This window comes from Toxorhynchites rutilus, chromosome 2 (assembly GCF_029784135.1).
Source record: "Toxorhynchites rutilus septentrionalis strain SRP chromosome 2, ASM2978413v1, whole genome shotgun sequence".
Classification (NCBI taxonomy): Eukaryota; Metazoa; Arthropoda; class Insecta; order Diptera; family Culicidae; genus Toxorhynchites; species Toxorhynchites rutilus.
The window spans coordinates 220,150,621-220,172,098 of NC_073745.1; the positions used below are offsets into that span (position 1 = coordinate 220,150,621).

A 21,478-nucleotide genomic window follows, 5' to 3' on the forward strand; every position below is an offset into this window, starting at 1 on the left:
TATAGCGGAGAGAAAAATCAGAAAATTTTCGGAAAATTCTGAGGGAAGGTAGGAAATTTGAGAAAATTGATAAATGTTGTTAGTCCATTCGATGTTTGAGAAATTGATTTTTATTTGAAAGTACGAATGGTTTTTCTGGAGAAATAATCCACTCCTATATCTTCTATGTATCTATATAAATAAAAATGGATTGCCATAATAATAATTGTCAAAAGTATTATAAAATATATGGAAAGAAAAAATTGTAAAAGGGTCAATAGAAAAATCAATTAATGAATAGTTCTAGGTTTGAACGCAAGATCGCGCTAAGAGGAAATGTGAATGTGAATTCCGTATTCATATAAAAAAATCATATCATATTAGGCGGGACGAAGTTCGCCGGTTCAGCTAATTTTGGATATTCTTGAAGCTAATAGCTCGTGCCTCTTATCCAGAATACCCTCTTAAGTAAAATTTCTGATATTTCCAACAAAACACATCATCATAATATAAAATCACTATCAGCCAAAATTTTCGTTCAGGATTTTTTTACCACTTGCAAAAGAACGTGTTTCACCATTCCATAATTGATAAATAAAAAGTTTTTTTTCATTCATAATAGTTATTTTGCAAATGTGTTTATTCCACCTGCCAATCCATGATCATTATCGCCCCACAAATCGAACAGATGAAGCTCAATGCCGTCATCGAGCCATTTTTCTGTATGGAATATGTATTCCATGAATGAGAGTAACACAGTTTCCACATGTGGTGAGGAAAAAAAATAAAAATGATAATGATTTTATGTTATAATGATGAAATTTTGTTAGAAAACTCTGAAAACTTGAAAATTTTCCGTTCCTCATGGATTTTGAGGTGTCTGCAGGGTTTCCATAATCAAAATGTGCTTTTCGTCTGAAAAATCTCTTTTCTTTTTATTTTAAATTCTTGATTATTATTATCACTCAATGTATGGAATCAGTTTTTCAGCAAATTTGTATCAAAATAATTTGGTGATGGTTGTAATCATAAACCGTGTCTTTTGACTTTAGTAACCGTATACCGCGTCCAATCAATTCTTTTACATTCTTTTTCTCTCGCTGTACACCCAAACTCGATAGAAACCATTTCATCTTCGGCAGAAAAAAATGCTTTTTCGTATGCTGATGTTTCAAAAGCTTAAAAATGTTTGTATGTATGGGAGCAGACATCTCTTTTTTTTCTTTTTCCATCTCTTTTGGGATTGTACCCAAAAAAAAGACCAAACGATGGCAACGGGGATCCAAGGCCGGCTAGAAAGCAAGCCTATTTTACACGACCACGCTATCTATATAGCTGCTGGTGCTGTTGCATAAATGTGTGATAATATTACACCGCATTATAAAATGAAGTTGGAACGTGTTGTCTAATAGTCAAAAGAAGAGCATAAACGTGAATCTATATATATATAATATATAACACTAAAAATATATAGTTTGGTGTTAATTTCCCCGGCAACTGATTACTAGAAACTAATTGATGTTAACGTTTCATTACCTTGTAAATTATAGATACAATACCAAGAGGGTATTTAAAAAAATAAAAATGGCTTTTTACGGGGTGTGTTCGAAACTGAAACAAATTAAATTTTTTCAGACATCATATTTATCTATCTAGTCTATTCATCTATTTATATATCTAGTAGTATAATTATTGTATCATTCAATTTATTTCGATGAGAATGCTTTAAAATATTTTAACTGATGCTCTAACCACAATTTAATTTTTTTTATTCAATGTCCAGTTTCTATGGCGAAGCTTCATTCATAATTACACATTTGTCATCATTGGTGGAATACGACTATAAATGTTATGAATAGCATAGCAAGTTGTACTCATACATATGGGTTTATTTTGATAATGCTAATATTAACGACATTATACATAAACCGACAAAAATGCATTATAATATTTGTCCACAGCACTTTCAGCGTCTCTATAAATATATTTTATTCAATTTTCAGTTCGTAGTTTCTATCCCATTCGCCGTATTTATCATGATGATGTTAACATTAATATCATTATATATGAACCTCCTTATATATGACGTCTCCCACCGTTTTAGAGACATCTTAACATTATGTTCAATTTTTAGAGCGTAAACCATCTGTCAATTTTTTCACTGTTTACATTTTCTTGCCACAAATAAAAATGGATCACCGAATGTGTTGATAAGAGCGAAACTCGAGATAGGAATTGTACGATTTAGGGCTGTCAATATTCTATCATATTTAATATAAAAATAATCTGATATTATAATGACGAGTTTTGGTAGAAGTACTAGGAATTTTATAGCAAAAGGTAATTTTAAAGGGTAGATTAGAAAATCAATCAATGAACAGTTCTGCGATTGGACCTATGAACGTGCGCTTAGTAAAAAACGTGAATGTGATAACGAAAAATATTTTTTTGGCGGGACGGAGTTTGCCGGGTCAGCTAGTAGCGAAATAAAATGAGCATATTCATAAACTTTTTCCAATTTCTTTAAACTTTTTCCTGCTATCTGTCACGAGAGACGAAGATAAAAGTATTTTAAGCTTGTTTGGTTGCGGTCTTTTTTTGATAAATAAAGAAAGGTAAAAGACAGATGGAAGAGTAACAACGGATCACCTAATTGATTCGAAACCGAAATATTAGCGAAAGTGTTTCATAATTTTCTTTAAAAATGGTTCAAAATATAAATTTCGATTTCGCTCTTTGCAGCTCTATTTTTTGTCGAGCTGTTTATGCTGATTGTTTGAAGATTGTCACTACGTGATAATTTAAAGCAAAATAAGATTTTCATCATTTTTTGGAACTCGCTGAATTGAGCGCTACAATTTAGACCACAAGACAAATTCCAAGCAAGGTCTCTAAACAAAACATCGCCTGGAAAAAAACACACACAGCTGTTGGAACTGACATCTGTTCCAAACTGTTCCTCACTCAGCTGACACAACGAGTAAACTACAATAGTCTGACCATAAAAGTGTAGCGGTTTTGTAACTTAAAGTTGAATCAATTTACACTGTTCTAACCAATGTTCAGAACAATAAAAACTTGAAAAGGACGCGAATTCTCCCATGATACTGGTGCCATTCAGGGGAAAAAATCCATTTCCATTAATGGCTTCTTCCATAAAAGCGCCCCATAAAAACACCATTATGAAAGCTATGAAAGCTGATATACCCCCGCCAGAATCGTTGCAGACGAAGGAGAACAAAAGCTTCGATTGGTTTGTTGGGGTGTCTATTCATATGGAAAATAATCAAGCGTTTTTTTTAAAGAGACGGTTAAAAAAATTCAATACCTTCATTTGAACATAATTGGCTTGGAAATCGAGTTAAATGTCTGCACGACCATTTTGTACGATAAACTCTTCAGAAAACAAATCTATTCAGGCATTAGCGTTTTATGAGTCTCATATTAAACGACGGAACTGCGCGATGCATCACTTTGTCGACCTAAACACATAGTTAGGAAATGAAAGTTTTCCACCATATATTAAACGATGCCCGGCGGCACTGAATCCTAGCAAAATATGGGCCAAACGGGTGAAGCCCGGAATGTTCCTTGCTCATTCAACGATGGGTTCAAGTTTCCCAGTTAGTGCGATCCAAAGCACCAAATATATTCCCGAAAGCATCCAAACCAACATCCCACATAAGTCTGGGTTTACGTATGAAAAACGCCACAAACACACACACAACTCAATAAAAAGTGTTCTAAAGTGCTGCTTCTCACCCAACCTTTCCTTCGTATTATGGCACGTATGAATTTTATTATCACTTTTGTGTCTGCAGAATCATCATCCGAACTGTAGGAAGAAGTGAAACAAAAAAAGAATGCGACTGAGTGAAAATAATGGTGGAGTATAATCCCTTTCCTGATGAGACTGATCAAAGCATTCTAATTTGGATTTTTTTTCTCGATGCACTAACGTAATGTGTGCCTCAACGTGTTGATATTTCAATTCAAAACATGATTCAACAATTACAAGAATTTTCTCAATTGGTGATCTTGCAATTTCGATAAACTCACCTCGCTTCGTTCAAGGCAATTCCCATTGTGTTCCAGGAACGATTCCAATCAGGACCGCAAGCCACCACGTAATTCGACCACGGCGTATATTTTTTACTTTTTCTAATCACCCACCGGTACCGGACTGCTATCGGATATATTCTTGTCAGAAATATCGTGCATTTGACGACGGTATAAATTGTGGATACCAAAATAGGACAACGCTCACATTCAACCTCTTACACATTCTCGCAGAAAAATATCACAACGACCAAGGACGAAGGGAAGTAGATTCTGATACTGTCATAGGACGACGCATGGTTGATGCAGATAAAAGCGAAGAGAGTGGAATCCCATTATAAATTCCGCAGGGGTCGTGCCACATGATGGACCAAAATTCATCGGATGATATTTATTTTTCCACTTTCCCTCACTTTTCGTATACTTCAAATCACTAAGTAAGTGAGGGAATCCACCAACAATCGCTTTAAGTTATAGGATGCAAAAAAAAATTGGTGGATGCCATCGTTTTGCCCGCCTCTTCTGAGCTCAAATTTCGACAAAGTTCATGGGAAGGGAACAGATAAATACTGGCCAACCGAACTGTAGATTTCCTTTTTCGGATTTGGAGAAAATTCATCTTTGCACGAAAGTTATCTTTCGGTGCTCTCTTGTGAGTGATAGTTTTTTCCGGTCTGAAATTTGTGTTTTACATCCAAAGAGCCTAGAGCCTTTTTCGTAATGGTGAATTAAAATGCACCTTTTCATGGTTTTCTACGGTTTTTTACATACTAATGGATATGGAAGTAACTTGTTGGTAAAATGATTCTATTACTTTTCAAAATCTTCTTCATTATCTAATTTTTTATGCATTTGAACCAGATATCAAAAGTATTCAGTTTCAAGATCTTCAAATATGGGCTCTAAATTCATCAACGACTTCCTCCAGCAACGAAAATTGTTCGACATCGACAATCGAGTTGCTGAAAAGATAATGGACTTCTGAGGAATAAAAAACAACATAAAAATTGAACTTATTCAAGAATTAAATTTAATTTTAAAACCTTTCAAAACATGAAGCAGCTCCCCCCCATATTTTTTGAATATATTTTTAATAGAATACTGACTTTATTTCCTAAAGTAAACTGTTCATAAGGATTTTGAAAGTTTGTAACACATGCACACATTTCTTACATCCAATTGGATACAATGTTGATTATTATCCCGTAATAAAATCATTGAACTAGTATTTTAAAGTGTACAAGTATGGTTTTACAGATTTATAATATTTGGCGAATGACGTACTGTCGACATTATATTGATGTTAGTAACACAAGTTTTTGAAAAGCGTGAATGCTTCAGAATATAGTACAGTTAGCTTGATTGAATTTCAATATTTTCAACGTTTACAGTTTTTTTTATATAACAACATTTTCAATGCATCGATGGGTTAAAATGTAAACCCATCGACGCATTGAAAATGTTATTATATGAAAAAAAATACAATCAGGAGTGGCGCGGATAAGACGGACAGTGGGGGTAAAATGGACAGATAGTGATTCGTGATTTGATTATTATACTTACACTAGCTGACCCGGAAACATCGTCCCGCCCAAAATTTATTTTTCGTTATCAATCCACGTTTTCTTATTAAGCGCACGCTCATGGGTCCAATCTCAGAATTGTTCATTGATTGATCTTCTAATCTAGCCTTTAACATTATTTTTTACTATAAAATTTCGGTACTTGCGCCAAAACTCGACATAATAATATCAAATTATTTTCAGACACAATTCTCGTGCAAGATTTTTCATCCACTTGAAAATAACATGTTTCTCCCTCATATGGAATAAATGTTTGCTACAGAAAATATGATAGAATCAAGACAGACCTAAATCAGACAATTACTTTCTCGAGTTTTGCTCTTATCAATACATTCGGCGATCCGTTTTTTTAATATAGATAGAAAATGATATAGGAGTGCGTTTTATCACATTAAAATCCATATCCACTCTCGAATGATGATAAATTTCGTTACCGCAAACATCAAATGGATTAACAACGCTCGTCAATATGTAATTGTAGAACACATGCGAATTGAATTTTTCGAATTTTCCCATTCCAGAGTTTTCCAAAAAATTTCAATTGTCATGTTTGGTTGGAGTATGTGTATTATTTTTATGGAAACCCCTCTCGATTCTAGAGAAGGGAGGGGTGTCATACCATCATAGAAACATTCTCGTACCCAAAAACCTTCACATCCCAAATTTCGCTCCATTTGCTTGATTAATTCTCGAGTTATGCAAAAGTTTGTGTTTCATTTGTATGGCAGCCTCCCCTTAGAGAGAGGGGAAGAGTGTCGAACCACCATAAAAACGTTTATCGATCCCTAAAATCTCTATATGCCAAGTTTGATTCCATTTGCTTGATTAATTCTCGAGTTATTCAGCGCAACCCATGTAGAGGGGGAGGAATGTCAAACCACCTAAGAAACGTTTCTTGTCTCCTAAAACCTCCACATGCCAAATTTGGTTCTATTTGCTTGATGAGTGCTCGAGTTTTGCAGACATTTATGCTTCATTTGTATGGTAGCCCCCCTTAAAGAGGGAGGAGGAGTGACCACCGTAAAACATTCATTGCGCCCTAAAACCGCCGTATGCCTAATTTCGTTTCATTTGCTTGATTAATTCTCGAGTAATACAGAAATTTGTGTTTCATTTGTATGGAAGCCCCCTCTAAGAGAGGGTGAGGAGTATCTTACTGCCATAGAATCATTTATTGTACCCTAAAACCTCCACATGCCAAATTTGGTTACATTTTCTTGATTAATGCTCGAGTCATGCAGGAAATTGTGTTTCATTTGTATAGCAGCCCCCCCGTTAGAGATGGGGAGGAGTATTTAACCACCATAGAATCATTTATTGCACCCTAAAATCTCCACATGCCAAATTTGATTACATTTGCTTGATTAATTCTCGAGTAATGTAGAAATTTGAGTTTCATTCGTATGGCAGACCCCCCCCCCCTCATAAGAACCTTCCTCGACCCCAAAAACTGACAAAAACATGATGAAAAGTTATAGGAAGAGAGTGAGCGAAATTATTCCTCTCGCGAGCGATAAACTTCTACGCTTCGTATATGACAAACCTGTCCACATCTTCCCACTATATGCCCATATTATCGCATTGAAAAAAATGTCGTAATTTTCGGTCTGTTTGAATGTCAGTAAAAACATTGAATCTCCTTTTTTATGGAACATTTGGCCGAGTATTTCGATAAACAGTATCTTATCCCCACCACCTTACTCCCTCCGAGACGTTTTATTGCATTTTTTTCAAAATCATCGTTTGCAAGTGCAGCTTGATACATCGTTTGCATCAGAATAAGCTCCATATTGGTAAGCATGTGGAGAAAGTGGTTTCAACAATTCATAGGCAATGATTTTCATTTGAATGATGAAGAACTAGAAAGGCCACCGAAAAAAGACACATAACTAGAAGCGCCCACCACCTGGATCTATCACTGTTCAGCGCCAACGACTACAATTAATACGTTTTAACAGAGCTATCGTTTGAGGACTGGTTCTAGGGGATCAGGACTGTAGCCTTTCGGTTTATCTTCGCAACCAAGGATTCCGATATTTGATTGGAAACTCTCAATGATCAATAGCAACACTATATTCACAATACTAAACTACAATATTTATTACAAAATTACAGTTACATTTATTGCGCTTAATCGCAAATAAAATTTACAAACAATGGCAACCTTTTTGCCTTGGTGGTTGGAGACATAATCTATCATTTTACAACATAAAGAGGTTTTTGACATCCACAATACATTATACATTTACATCATTCCATTTCGCTCTCCTGAGCCGATGTTCTTGTATATTCCAATAACGTTTACTAGCAGGTAGACCACTGCAGGTTGTCGAATCTATGGTTGTCTAAATCTATGATTTTAATTTTAGAAGCATGACAACGCCAGACCACATGTCCATGAATTTTAAAAAAAATAGAAAGAGTGGAAGTGGAAGATATGGAAGGTTCTGCATCACCCGCATTTTGCCTAGACATTGCTTCATCATATTATCTATGCTGCCTCATATTATCTATGGCTGCCCATTATATGGAGAAATGAAAATGACTCGATAATTGAATCGCTCGAAAAGCGTGCACCCAAAATTGATTTTTAGCTCATGTTTTGTCATCCCGATTTATGTCATTAAATGAGACATACCATAACAGAAAATGTCATGACTCACAAATACTGGTAAGCATTTGTATAATATATATATATATATATATATATATATATATATATATATATATATATATATATATATATATATATATATATATATATATATATATATATATATGGTACAGCAATATAAGATTAATACAAACGAGCGAAACAAAAGGCAAATAAGCTATCCGCATACTTTGCCACATACACGGCCCAGACACGGCACATGCACGGCCCTGACCGAGATATTGTTCTCCTTCATGCGTACGTAGGACTACGTCTAACCGGAAGATATAGGGGGTGAAATGGAAATCTAGGCACTGAACAAGTAGGAAAAAATGCAAGATTTGGAACGCTTATAACTCGAGCATTTCTCAATAGATCGCAAAGCTTTTTGCATCAATTGATAGGAAATATATCTACGCATCTATCATAACGAATAACATTTCATTTTTCATGAGATAAATAATTGAATAATTGTGAAATATCAAGCATTGTCAAAATGCCCTATGTGCCCATTTTTGATTGGTCCATTTTGTGCTCCTCAAATCGTACCGACCAAAACGGGCAACCAGAGCAGCAGCGAAATAGAATGAAGCACGATTGGGAAGGAAAAAGAAAAAAAAATGAACGAAACATTGGTCGCAGTCTCACACATGCGTAATTCTCGAGCCAGCCAGTCAGCTTAAAAATCCCCGCTCCGCTGCCGTAACGATCATTCTCATCCAAACCGTACACCACATCGGTTCGCATCACAACGAATCAACAAACCAACCCAAGCAGCCATGTCTGGACATGGTAAAGGAGGAAAAGTGAAGGGAAAGGCAAAATCCCGCTCGAACCGTGTTGATCTGGAGTTCCCCGCAAGGGTAGCTAGACCGAGCGCGTTAGTACCAGTGCACCAGTCCACCTAGCCGGCGTTATATAGTTTCGGCCGCCGAAGTGATCGAGTTAGCCGGCAAAGCTGCTCGCGACGATAAGAAAACCCGCATTTGGAACAGAACACATTCAGTTCGGTGGACATCAAGACAACGGGTAGTTGCAGCGAGTGGCGAGTGGCAAACGCAATCGCAAAACGGAAGCTGGTAGCAGAAAAAAGTTTGTTTTTTATACAATCTGCTCTGGTGGCAAATCCAGAACAAGGCGGCATCGAGGGCGTTCGAAATGGTTTTTTTCAAAACCACGAGTACTAAGTTTTCTGCATTGGAACCATTCCATAAAACAAGGCGCTTTTCAGGGCCATTAAACCTTCCAAAAAAGAGTTTAGGAAATACAGTTCAATGTTTTCTAAAACATTATCCAAAATAATAATAAAACACAAATTGATGTTTTCATAATTTGTTTGCCAGGATCTGATGAGTATGTGAATTTGGCAGTTGTTCTGAGCTTATTGATAGACTTTCCTGATTATTCAATTTTCACCAATTCATAAATTGTTTCCAGATTGAAAGTACAGTAATTTACAATTAGTTCGACATTTAGCTAATTGGACGGACATGTAATGCGACTTATTTAGTTGGACATTTTTGTAAACATAGAGATTCAAATTATGACCCCACATTGAAAGTCGACACTGTACCACTGTCATCGCAAATGTTCAATTACAGGTTAAAAACGCCTCCAATGCGACACTGAGTGGCGCTTCGGCACGTCGCATTGAATGTAATTTATTGTACAACATGTCACAAAGCTGGATGGGAAGAAATTTTCCAACTGTGAAAGCTGTGGCGAGTGGCAAACGCAATCGCTAAACAGAAAGGTTTCGCCGAACAAGATCGAGTGATAACAAAACAATAAACTCTTTAGATTGAAGATAATTTTGTGATCCTGAAAAGGACCCTTTTTAGCCTGCATGTGAATCCAACGAGCGAACAAATCGTAATGAATGTATTTTTTTGCCATCGCTCCCTTTTAACGCTCATTCGTTCGTCTCGTTGGACTCGCCCCTCTGGCTGAGTCTGCCGATTTGTCTCTATCCTGTGAGTGTGTACCGCTAGAGTATAAAACACGCGGACCCCAAAAAATATCTTATTTTTCTTTCAAACCGTAAACCCGTGTGGTTGTACGGCATCGGCATCGTGGACGTAACAAAGGAGGACAAGTTAAGGGAAAGGCAAAGTCTCACTAGAACCATTCTTTGTGTGGACACCGACTGGACAACATCGTTGCGGGAAGAGCTGGATGGCGAGGGATCGAGTGCCTTTCTCAATGCAAGAGGGCGGAGGTGGTAGCGCTGGAGTAGAGTAGTAGAGTAGAGTAGAGTTTTCAAAGGGCCTTTCTCAAGGCTAGAGACGAATGAACTGCAAAAGTTTAAAGTCTCTATAATACAAGTCCTTCCTTCCTTCCTTCACTCGAACCGTGCAGGTCTGCAGTTCCCTGTTGGTCGCATTCACTGATTGCTCCGCAAGGGTAACTAGGCCGAACGGATTGGTGCCGGAGCACCAGTATACCTAACAGCGATTATAGAGTTTCGGCAGTCGGAGTGCTCGAGTTGGCTTGCAATGCTGCTCACGACAATCAGAAAACCCGCATCAAGAACAGAGCAGCTTCGGTTCGGCGCTCATCAAGGCAACAATTAGTTTCAGTGAGTGGCAAATTGTTTCTCCGGCACGTCGCATTAAATGTAATTTACTGAACAATATGTCACAAGCTGGATGGGAAGAAATTTTCCAACTGTGAAAGCTGTGGCGAGTGGCAAACGCAATAGCTAAACAGGAAGGTTTAACCGAACAAGATGGGAATATCGAGTGATAATAAAAACACAACACCAAAGGTTCTTTTCAGAACCATCAAAATATTCATAAAGAGTAAACAGTTTGTATAGTCCTACGTCACTCCGGTTATGTCCCCGACATTACCCACCCGTCTTTTTTTATTCTTAAAAAACACTTCCCAACTTCATTTTATAATCAGGTGCAATATTATCACGTATTTGCTGAACAATTGCTGAAGCATCGTTAGCCATGTGGAAAGCGTGGTCGTGTAAAATAGCTTTGCATTCCAGCCGGCTTCGGTTCGATCCCCATTGACGTCGTATGGACTTATTTTTTTGACACAATCCCAAATGAAATGAAAAAAGAAATCAGAAAGAGGTGTCTGCACGCAACATACACACCTTTTTTAAGCTTTTCGAACAGCTCATTATTTGCGCATTTGACACTTCAGCACACTAAATGGCATCATTTCTGCCAAAGATGACATGTTTTCTGCCAACGCTAGTTTGGGCCTGGAGAATTGATCAAGGTTGTGGATTCCGATACATATTTTGAATAGAGTAACAGTAAGTTTTATATTTCCAGCGAATACCTTATTCATCAAACAAAAAACTGTAGTCATACTTGTATACCTAACATATAGCGATAGGTAGCTCAATGATAATCAAAATCTAAATATAGGATGGCTAAATTTTGCAGCACTGCGCGCTACCTGATATTTTGAGTATCGACGGCGGCCTAGCAAAACAGTAATTTTCCGTTTTAGGGTAAAATTTTTCGAAAAACGGCTGCTCTCGTAAGGTAACGATGTTGATTTGTTCAGTCGAAAACATGTTCATGATTGTTCAGATATTAAAATGTTTGTAAACATATAAATAAAATTGTCTTTTTCATAATTTACAGTAGTTTTATAGAATATTTTTACGGATTCACATGTTTTGAAGGATTATCAAATCCACCTTCTATTGGTGTCAATGCGGCTCTTAATTGAGCTAACTTTTAATCAATCACCAGAGAATTATTTGGTACGTATTCAACCTTACCTGGATTATAACTCTTATAAATATTGGAAACATCATTGCACACTATTTGTATCAGATTTATACGTCTAAATCATGTAATTAATGTATCTCGAAGATCTCAACTCTGATCATGGTTTGTCCGAATCGCTGATTTTAGTTTGTACACCTGATTACTATGGCAACAACTAGGCGCACTGCGGTTTATTTGTTTTGCTTTCTTGTCCTTCACGCGAAGCAGAAATAATGTTTCTCTGTGTTGAGTGTTGTTCACCTTTAAAATGCCCGAGAAAGGAAATATTCTGAAGAAAGCTTAAATCGATCGAGATGAATCGATGAATATGATGACAGTAAACTCAAGCAATAATAAATGCAACATCTACTTGAAAATTCGATTTTTTTTTTCGTTCAAAAATGGTGATGTCTTAAACCGGACAAACATGATCATTTTTCGGACAAGCCATCATCAAAGGTAGACAAATTTATGGTATTATTAGCAACTAGAGACTTGGGACTTTTAAACAAATCTAAACTCGTCTTAATTACGTGTGATTTTCATGAAAAAAAAAGTTTTTTCATTTAAAAGTTGCGTGAAAACACCCAAAATAGGATAAACCAACATGATTTACTTTATAAGCTAAAAAATCCATCGAGCGGATAAAACATATCATTCAACGAAACTTCGCTAACGATCAAATCTCGACCACTACAAAGTTATTGATTTTCGATGCAGGTCCTTCAGTAAGGGTTACAGCACACACAATCGGAAAACGTTTTACGTAGGACTACGTCTCTGAATTCTATATAGGGGATCGCTCTACGAAAAATGTAACGATATATGTTACAATATACACCATTCGACGGCAAATTTATCCAGCAATTTTTTCACCTGAGTTCTTAACAGTGGAGATAGCAAAACGAGTGAGCAATTTAACGATTGAAAGAGGTATGTTTTGCGAGCGAATGCAAAGGTAAATCATGTATTATGCACTTTTTTTTCCTTTCAGCTTGGTTCCCGTGAATGTTGTGTGCAACACAAAATCGTGTGCAATAATTCGTTCTATGAAACAAATTATACATCCAGTCAATGTCTAGGAATAAGAGTGATGTAGATGGTGGAGTGGGTTAGTAAGAAGGCTACAATTCCATAGAAAACCATTACTTCAAAAAATCATTATTTCAGCGATATTGTTATGAACCACAGTGTCAGTGTGTATTTTCTTTGTATTTCTGCGCGCTTAAAAGTGAGATTCGGTGATGATTAATCTTACTAATTGCATTTCCAATTCACTTTAACCATTCAATGTCGTCAATTAATTGTAAGAAAGATAGATTTTTGTATATTTACAATAGTTTCAATACACGATTGGACTAAAGTCATAGATAACATACGAAATTTATTATTTTATAATGCATATAGTAGGGTGCCGATGAAAATGGTCATCTCGAATTTCAAAAAGTTACCCCATAAACAATGTTCACCACCTCGAAAAAATACCCTATACCAAATATCAGCTCAATCGGACTTAAGGGAGAGTGGCGCAAAGCGATCAAAGTTTGTGTTTTTTTGAAGAATTTTCGTTTCATTTTGTGAGTTGATTTGTTGTGGTATAAGTGGGATCATAACCGTTTTCACATTCTCCATGATTGTTCCTCTTTAATACTCAAATTGAGAGACACTCGAAAAATCAACCTCAAATTAACAAAATAACATTTGTAACAAATCAAACGATTTCACTAGCGCAACACTCGTAAAGCTACATAGTATGTACTTTCTGCTACCATTCCAGAAACCATCGCTATCAACTGTGAGTAGGGTCTAACATGTATTTACATGGCTCAAAATTCGGCCCAAGCGTCACGTCCCGCTCCAAATGGGACCAAGATGATGGAACGGATGCGAAATAAGATACGAATGGAACACAAAAACAACTCGACTTCCGCGAGAGGACGTGATGGATTTCATACCTCCCCAAAGGTTAATGGTATCCTCAGCTAAGCGGATGTATCTGGAAAATAAGTCTAACAAGTTTTGTTGAATGATTAATTTCGGAAGGGAAATCATAGTCTGTTTTCGTTCGATATCTGGGTGTAAGAATCAAATGCATTCAAAACATCAATGAAGGTTGAAAGTTCTTCATACGTTACAAACAAGCATGAAAACACTCATACAGTATATCAATTAAGTCTCGGGACTAGTAGTGTCAAAAATTTCATTTTAATTCCTTGAAATTGTTTGAAAACTCACAGAATGTTGCAACTCACAAATTATTGCAAAATTGCAGCTCACTTTTACCAATTGTAATGTAACTTATCTGTAAATTATTTGCTCTATTCATTGCAACGCATTGTGGTATAAGTGAGGTTAAATCACGTATTTATCGAAACCTCGTTTTTTCATCTGTTCCGCCATTTGTTTCAGGATCTATGGGACCGATTTAGCATATTTTTTCAGCATTTAATAAAGTATTTTCTATCGCGTAGCGTGGCGGGATTTCGATTTCATATGACCATTTTAGATGTCGATTTTTGCTACAAAACTTGCCAAAGAAAATAAAGTAGCTGACATTTTGCCTATAATTCCAGAGATAAATGTTACGATAGCTTCCAGAGGGCACTTACGCAAACTACTATCAGCGCCCTCATAAGCAATACATAACTAAAACACGAAGCAAGAGATTCGAATACTAGACAAAAATTCAAATGACATAATACATCGTAAAAAACTCATGTTTGTTTGGGCCTCCCGGTTGGTGTCCCCCCTTAAGGAAAGAACACATTAGGATGAATTCATATCCCGAGGACCCATGTACCTAAACCTACGTTCATGGCAACAATAATTAATTCTAACCACATCGGTTCGCCAAACAAAATAATCATTTGTATATTAACGATTTTGCATTGCGAAAAAAATTGTGACAAAACTTATTAGAGAATATCAGCCCAATTCCAGCTGACGAGATGAAGCATGAAATTAAATTTCCCAACCCTGGTCCTGGTCCATCATCCGTGCCGTGCTTCTCTTGTGTCCTGCAAAAACCCGGCCCGGACGGCTATCATCGTTTCCGAAGCGCGTCAAAATTGATTTGATTTCCACTCGATGCAAATTGTTTAGACAGCACTTTCGCTCGGTTCGGCCGACCGGCAATCAAATGAAATTTAATCGAACTCAAGTATTGCGCGCGCTGTCGAAGCGGGACAATAGAAACAAAAAAGGACAAAACCGTTTTCGGAGAAGTTTAGGATCGAATCGTCATAAATTCGTTCCCGAAACAAAAGTGTGTGACGTTCGGTATTCTCCTCACTCCCCCCTCCCAACTTTAAACTTGATTGGATTGCCGCAGTCAGAGTTGTGTTGTGAAATATTAAACTGTTTGATGGCTTGGAGCCAGGATTCGGCTGTTGGCACGCGGCTGTAGTCGGTGGATTTCAAAGGAGAAACTGTTGCTGGTAGACCACTCTTGGGGGTTAAAAGTGTGGGTACAATCAAAATAGGGTTTTGGCGTTCGTTCACGATGGAGTTGTTGGCAGAGGTTTCGTCTAGACAGTGGGTGCAAAGTGTACGACAAAGTATGATTTATGCTGAGGCTTCTGCTGAATTTGGGAAATTATTCCTTTTGATAAAATAAAAATGTTAGGGTGTCAAAATAAAATTCTCTAATTGCTCTTATCGCTACACCGTTCTGACTCATATTCCGAATACTTCATTTTAAACATTAAATTCACTGAACATCAATGTTATAAATAATTGAATGAAGAAAACCACGATATTCTTCACGGTATACCCTTCCGTATAACAACATTGATGTTGAGTAAATTTAGTTTCTACAATGAAATGTTCAAAATTTGAGTCAAAACGGCATCGAATATGTTACAATCTGGTTTTTATAAAACTTGGACACGTTATTTGCAACCCGAGCGGCCCTTTTTAATCCAACACTTTTTCATCTCTACAGCATCCCAGGATACCTTACTACTTTTTTTAGAGTCAGCTTAACAGGTGCTTTTATAAATGGTAGAATACTCAAACTATCTCTCTTATAGATATTCGATTCCATAGTTTTCGCTGTAACGAAAACATTGTTATCTTTCCAAGAGCCGCATACAAAATGAAGCAGTTTTCTCGCATATCACAATTCAAATGTTATGCGGCAACGGGAAAAATTCTGCCATTTACCCGATTTCGTCCTTATAGATAATGAAACTGAAAGGTCGTTTTCGGATATATCCTGGGCAAGGATTTCACTCCTAGTATGACCAGCAAAGTGCTGGAGGAGGTAAGTTGATGATTGGGGAGAAGTTGATCAAACAAATTACTAGAAAGGGGTTAATGTTATACACTAGATCAAAAAACCTTCGGCTCAGAATGATACCATTTGGAGAACATATATTTACGTGTTCTCTGAGATGATACTGATACGATGCGCGAAAATACCTTCGGAACACTTTTCAAGTGAAAATACCACAATAATGCCACGGAAATGCGTAATAGTCGTAGGCAAAAAGCTTGTGGTGGCTCTGAATTGATTAAAATGGCGCATCATTCAACTGTAGGTCTCAATGTTGATAGCTTAGTATTCATTGGAACTTGGTACTTTGGTCTTTAGAGAAACCGTTTGGATACAAATACACTTGGAAAAATAAAACACATATGAATATAGGTCGTACTCGATTATCCGGAGTATTGATTTTTTTTTTTACTCCGGATAAATTTTTTCACTCCGGATAATCGAGTCATATAAAAACGAATTTTCTCTCGTTAAACGTTAAATAATTATGATTTGCACTTATTTATTAAACGGTTTTATCTAGCTTGACCCGTTTGTATGTTTGTGACTTTGTAACTTTGTCTGTAGCGCTGTACCACATCAATAGAAATTTAACCCCCTTCTTGTTGACCATTTGATCTGAAATTTGGAACACATCATTTATCTCTGGTGTCATTATAAAACTGAGAATTCCATGATCTTGAGAATCCAAGATGGCGGCCGGTACAAAATGGTGGATTACATATATTCCGCCGAACCGCTTCATTGTTTGTATCAAATGAATAGGTTTGACTAGTAGAACACAGTTATTTATGAAAAATTTAAATCCAAGATGGCGGCCGCCATAAAATGGCGAATTACATATTTTCTCAGCACCCAATCAATATGCATATCAAATGAAAGGGATTACTAGTAGAACACAGTTATTCATGAAAAATCCAAAATGGCCGCCACCACAAAATGTCGCCATATATTTTTTTTTTGCAAAACCTCATCAATATGGGTATCAAATGAAAGTGCTCGACTAGTACAACATGAAAAATCCAAATCCAAGACAGCCGCCGCAGGACTAATTACTTTTTAAATAGTTTCATTCAGCTTGCCCTGTTTGTATGTATGTTTGAATGTTTGTAGGGTTGTCCCACATTAATAGAAAATTGACCCCGTTCCCATTGACTGATTGATCTAGATTTGGAAGACACCTTCAATTCTACTGTCATTATAGAACCGCGTATTCCATGATCTTGAAAAATTGAATTTGGCCGTCGCTAAAAAATGGCTGAATGACTTGACTTAGAGAACACAAAACATGATAAACAACATAAGTTCACACATTCATATTCGACGATCCATTTTTATTAATATAGATAGATAGAAGATGATATAGGTGTGTTTTTTCACATTGAAATCCATTTCCACTTTCGAACAATGACGATCAATTTCGTAAACGCAAACATCAAATAGACTAACAACGCTTGTCACTATGTAATTGTATAACATATGCGAATTGAATATTCCGAATTTTCCCATTTTCCTTCAGAGTTTTCCGAAAATTTTCAACTGTCATGTTTGGTTTGAATATGTTTGGTTGAAGTATGTGTATTATTTTTATGGGACCCCCTCTCCATTTCAGAAGAGGGAGGGGTGTCATACATTTCTCGTACTCAAAAACCCTCACATCTCGAGTTATGCAAAAGTTGTGTATCATTTGTATGGCAGCCCCTCCTTAGAAAGAGGAAAGGAGTGTCGAACCACCATAGAAACGTTTATCGATCTCCAAATCCTCTATATACCAAGTTTAATTCAATTTGCTTCGTTAGTTTTCGAGTTATTTAGCCCCCCTCTTCTTTAGAGAGAGGGAAGGATTGTTAAATCAGCATAGAAAAATTAATTGCCACCTAAAACCTCCATATGCCAGATTTGGTTCCATTCGATTGATTAGTTTTAGAGTTATGCAGAAATGTGTGTTTAATTGGTATGGCAGACCCCTTAGAAAGGCGGGAGGAATGCCTATTCACCATAGAAACGTTTCTTGCTTCCTAAAACCTCCACGTGCCAAATTTGGCTCTGTTCAATTGATTAGTTCTTGAGTTATGCAGATATGCATGCTCCGTTTGTATGGCAGACCACCCCCCACGCCTTAAAGAGGGGAGAAGAGTATCTATTCACCATAGAAACGTTTCGTGTCCCCTAAAATCTTCACATGCCAAATTTGACTCCATTTACTTAATTAATTGTTGAGTTATGCGGAAATTTGTGTTTCATTTGTATGGCAGACCCCTCTTAGAGAGGGAGGAGAAGTGTTTTTTCACCATAGAAACGTTTCGTGCCCCCTAAAACCTTCACATGCCAAGTTTGGATCCATTCGCTTGATTAGTTTTTATGGAGTTATGGAGAAATTTGTTTTTCATTTGTATGACAGCGTCCCCTTAGAGAGGGGGGAGAAGTGTCTCACCACCATAGAAAGGAGGAGGAGTCTCGAACTATAATAAAAACCCTCACCGGTCCCAAAAACCCCTACATACCAGTTTTCATGTCGATCAGTTTAGTAATTTCCGAGTTCATAAGAATCAGAAAGACAGACAGAAATCCATTTTCATATTAGGTTGGGGAAAAAGCTATCCATTATTTTCTCGTTGGCTGGCTTCAGTGACCAATATCTCGCGTAATATCGATCATACAATTTCAAGCCGCCTTTCTAACGAGCCTATGACCTATATTTCTATTTCTATGACCTCTATGATAGAGACATTATGAAGTTATCTTTAGAAAGGCAACAAATTTTCCAACAAAACGATGCATATTTGAACCAAATCGGACAATCCGAAATAAAATAGTTTTGAATTTCACCCAAAAATAATGGATTACTTTTTCCCCAACCTAATTTATACAGCCATTCCATGTAAAACCGATATGGTTCTTAGCTTTGCATGAAAAGTGTTAGTTTTGTTCTTCATTGCAAAATATTAGACCCGTATTTTTAAATTTTTTCGTTAGGGTGACCATTTCCATTCTAGGGTGACCCAAACAATCATTTTTTCCACTTTTTCCCAAAAATGACACTGATGATCAACATATCAAATTGAAGCTAGCCTTTTGATTTGGATTTTTTATTGTAGTCGTTTTTTGTTGTTTCAATGGTTTCGGACAAGAGGGCGCTATTTTTTCATATTTTTGAAAAAAAAGCTGATTGAAAGCTAAGGATTTTTTACATAACATATATCGATATCAGAGATGTTATTTTCGATATGATTTTTCATGATTTTTGGTTTTCATATCAAAAATAGCATTTATTTTTTTTTTTTTTTGATACGGTGGTTCAAAAAATATTTTTTCCCTTTTATCCAAAAATGTTTTTTTGTAAAAACTCATGACATTTGAGCTACTGAACCGATTTAGATGATCGACATATTATATTCAAAACAATAAGCTAACCTTCTTTAAAAAATTATCACACTTGTGGGAAGACTGGATTCTAGTTAGGTCTAGTCTAGTCACATAGGAATATTGAACGAAGACTTCAAAAATGTTAACTTTGAAAAATCATATCTCAAAAACGAAAAAAATAGCATCTCTGATATTGAGATATGTTATTTAAAAAATCCTCAGCTTTCAAAAAAAAAATATTAAAAAATGTAGCGTCCTAAACGAGAAAACTTTCATAAACTGAATCAATAAATAATTACAATTCGAAAATCCAAATTTTTCCCAAAAGTAATATTTTTCAAAGAAAACTAACTCATAAGCTTCAGTTTGATATGTCGATCATCTGAATCGGTCCAGTATTTCAGAAGTTATGAATTTTCGTATTGGAAAAAATGTTAAAAAAATGTTTTTTTCGAACCATCGGTTAACTTTGGAAAATCATATATCAGAAACGACAAAAAATAGCCTCTCTGATATCGAAATATGTTATGTAAAAGCTTTCAAGAAATAATGTAAAAAAATATAGTGCTCTTTATTCCAAAGCCATGAAAACCACAAAAAACGACTACAATCAATAATAACAAAAACAAAATCCTTTTTTTTTTTTGCTAGCTAAATATTTTTTTATAAAGGGCAAAATTGGCAAAAGTTATGTTTTTTTAAAATCGTCGTTTTTGGGAAAAAGTGGAAATGATTGATTTTTCGGACCACCCTGAAATGGAAATGGACACCCTAACGAAAAAACATAAAAAAAATACGGGTTTAATGTTTTGTGATAAAGAACAAAATTATAATTTTTCGCGAAAATCTGAGAACCACTATATCGGTTTGGCATGGAATGGCTGTATATATAGATTTCCAAGCAGACAAACACACTTTTGAAATAAAAACAGATTTTTCCGTATCAAATATGTATGCTATTTAATAAAACAATACTTTTTTTTCAGTGGTGAAAAAATCTTGAACGAATTTTTCTGATAATGATATAAGATTATAATGATGAATTCTGGTGGAAAGATAAAGCGATTTATAAAAATATGATAAGGTAACGATCCATTAGAATAAGTTAAATTGTAAATACATATTAGATGTAAGGATAGTTTTAACAATTGAGTGTGAAGTGTCAGCGTGAATGAGAATGTGAATGTGAATGTGAGTGCGAGTGTAAACACTCATCTCCTTACATCCCATCCTTTTCCCAATGAAAATGTGTCACCCTTCTAAACTCGAGTCGACCGCGAGTAATCGGTTTCCTATTTCATTAACCATAGAATTAAGGAAACAACATGTTGATATATGCTAGTTGAAATATAGTTAAGAGTTTGGCTCCTTTAAACTTATGTAACTGAGCCTGTAAAAATAAACGGATTAATAAAAAAAAGGTAATGATCAGGCTCTAGGCGTTTTAAGTATTCAAATAAAATTAAGTTATATTTTTCATTCAAATTTTGAAAATTTTATAGTCCTTTCGGGTCTGTTATTTTGGTAGAAAATCAATTGATCAACACCACGATATATGTCGAACATGAACTCTCGTCATGCTGCAGAAGAATATAATTTGACATTCGATTTTACGATAATTTGGTAATAATTTATTATTGCTACAAAGTTGGTTGAAATTAAAATTACAATCTATTACATTATAGTTATCGAGTTTATCATGAATCAATGTTCTTAATACAATGTTCATTTGCGGATCCGACTGGAAGTCATGAACGTTACTATAATGCCTCCACAATTGATGACGTGTAATGTATCCATCTTTTTCATTGTTTCTAGAAAG

General features: G+C 35.9%; 2 protein-coding genes across 8 annotated transcripts in view; both read right to left on the minus strand.

The window, feature by feature from the left end:
* LOC129765467 (neurocalcin homolog) overlaps positions 1-21,478 on the minus strand; it is a 433,786-nt gene that overhangs the window by 161,441 nt on the left and 250,867 nt on the right. The gene's annotated exons all lie outside the window — the stretch shown is intronic.
* The window catches only part of LOC129765465 (neuronal calcium sensor 2), a 279,595-nt gene that overhangs the window by 88,463 nt on the left and 169,654 nt on the right, over positions 1-21,478 (minus strand). The window lies entirely within an intron of this gene.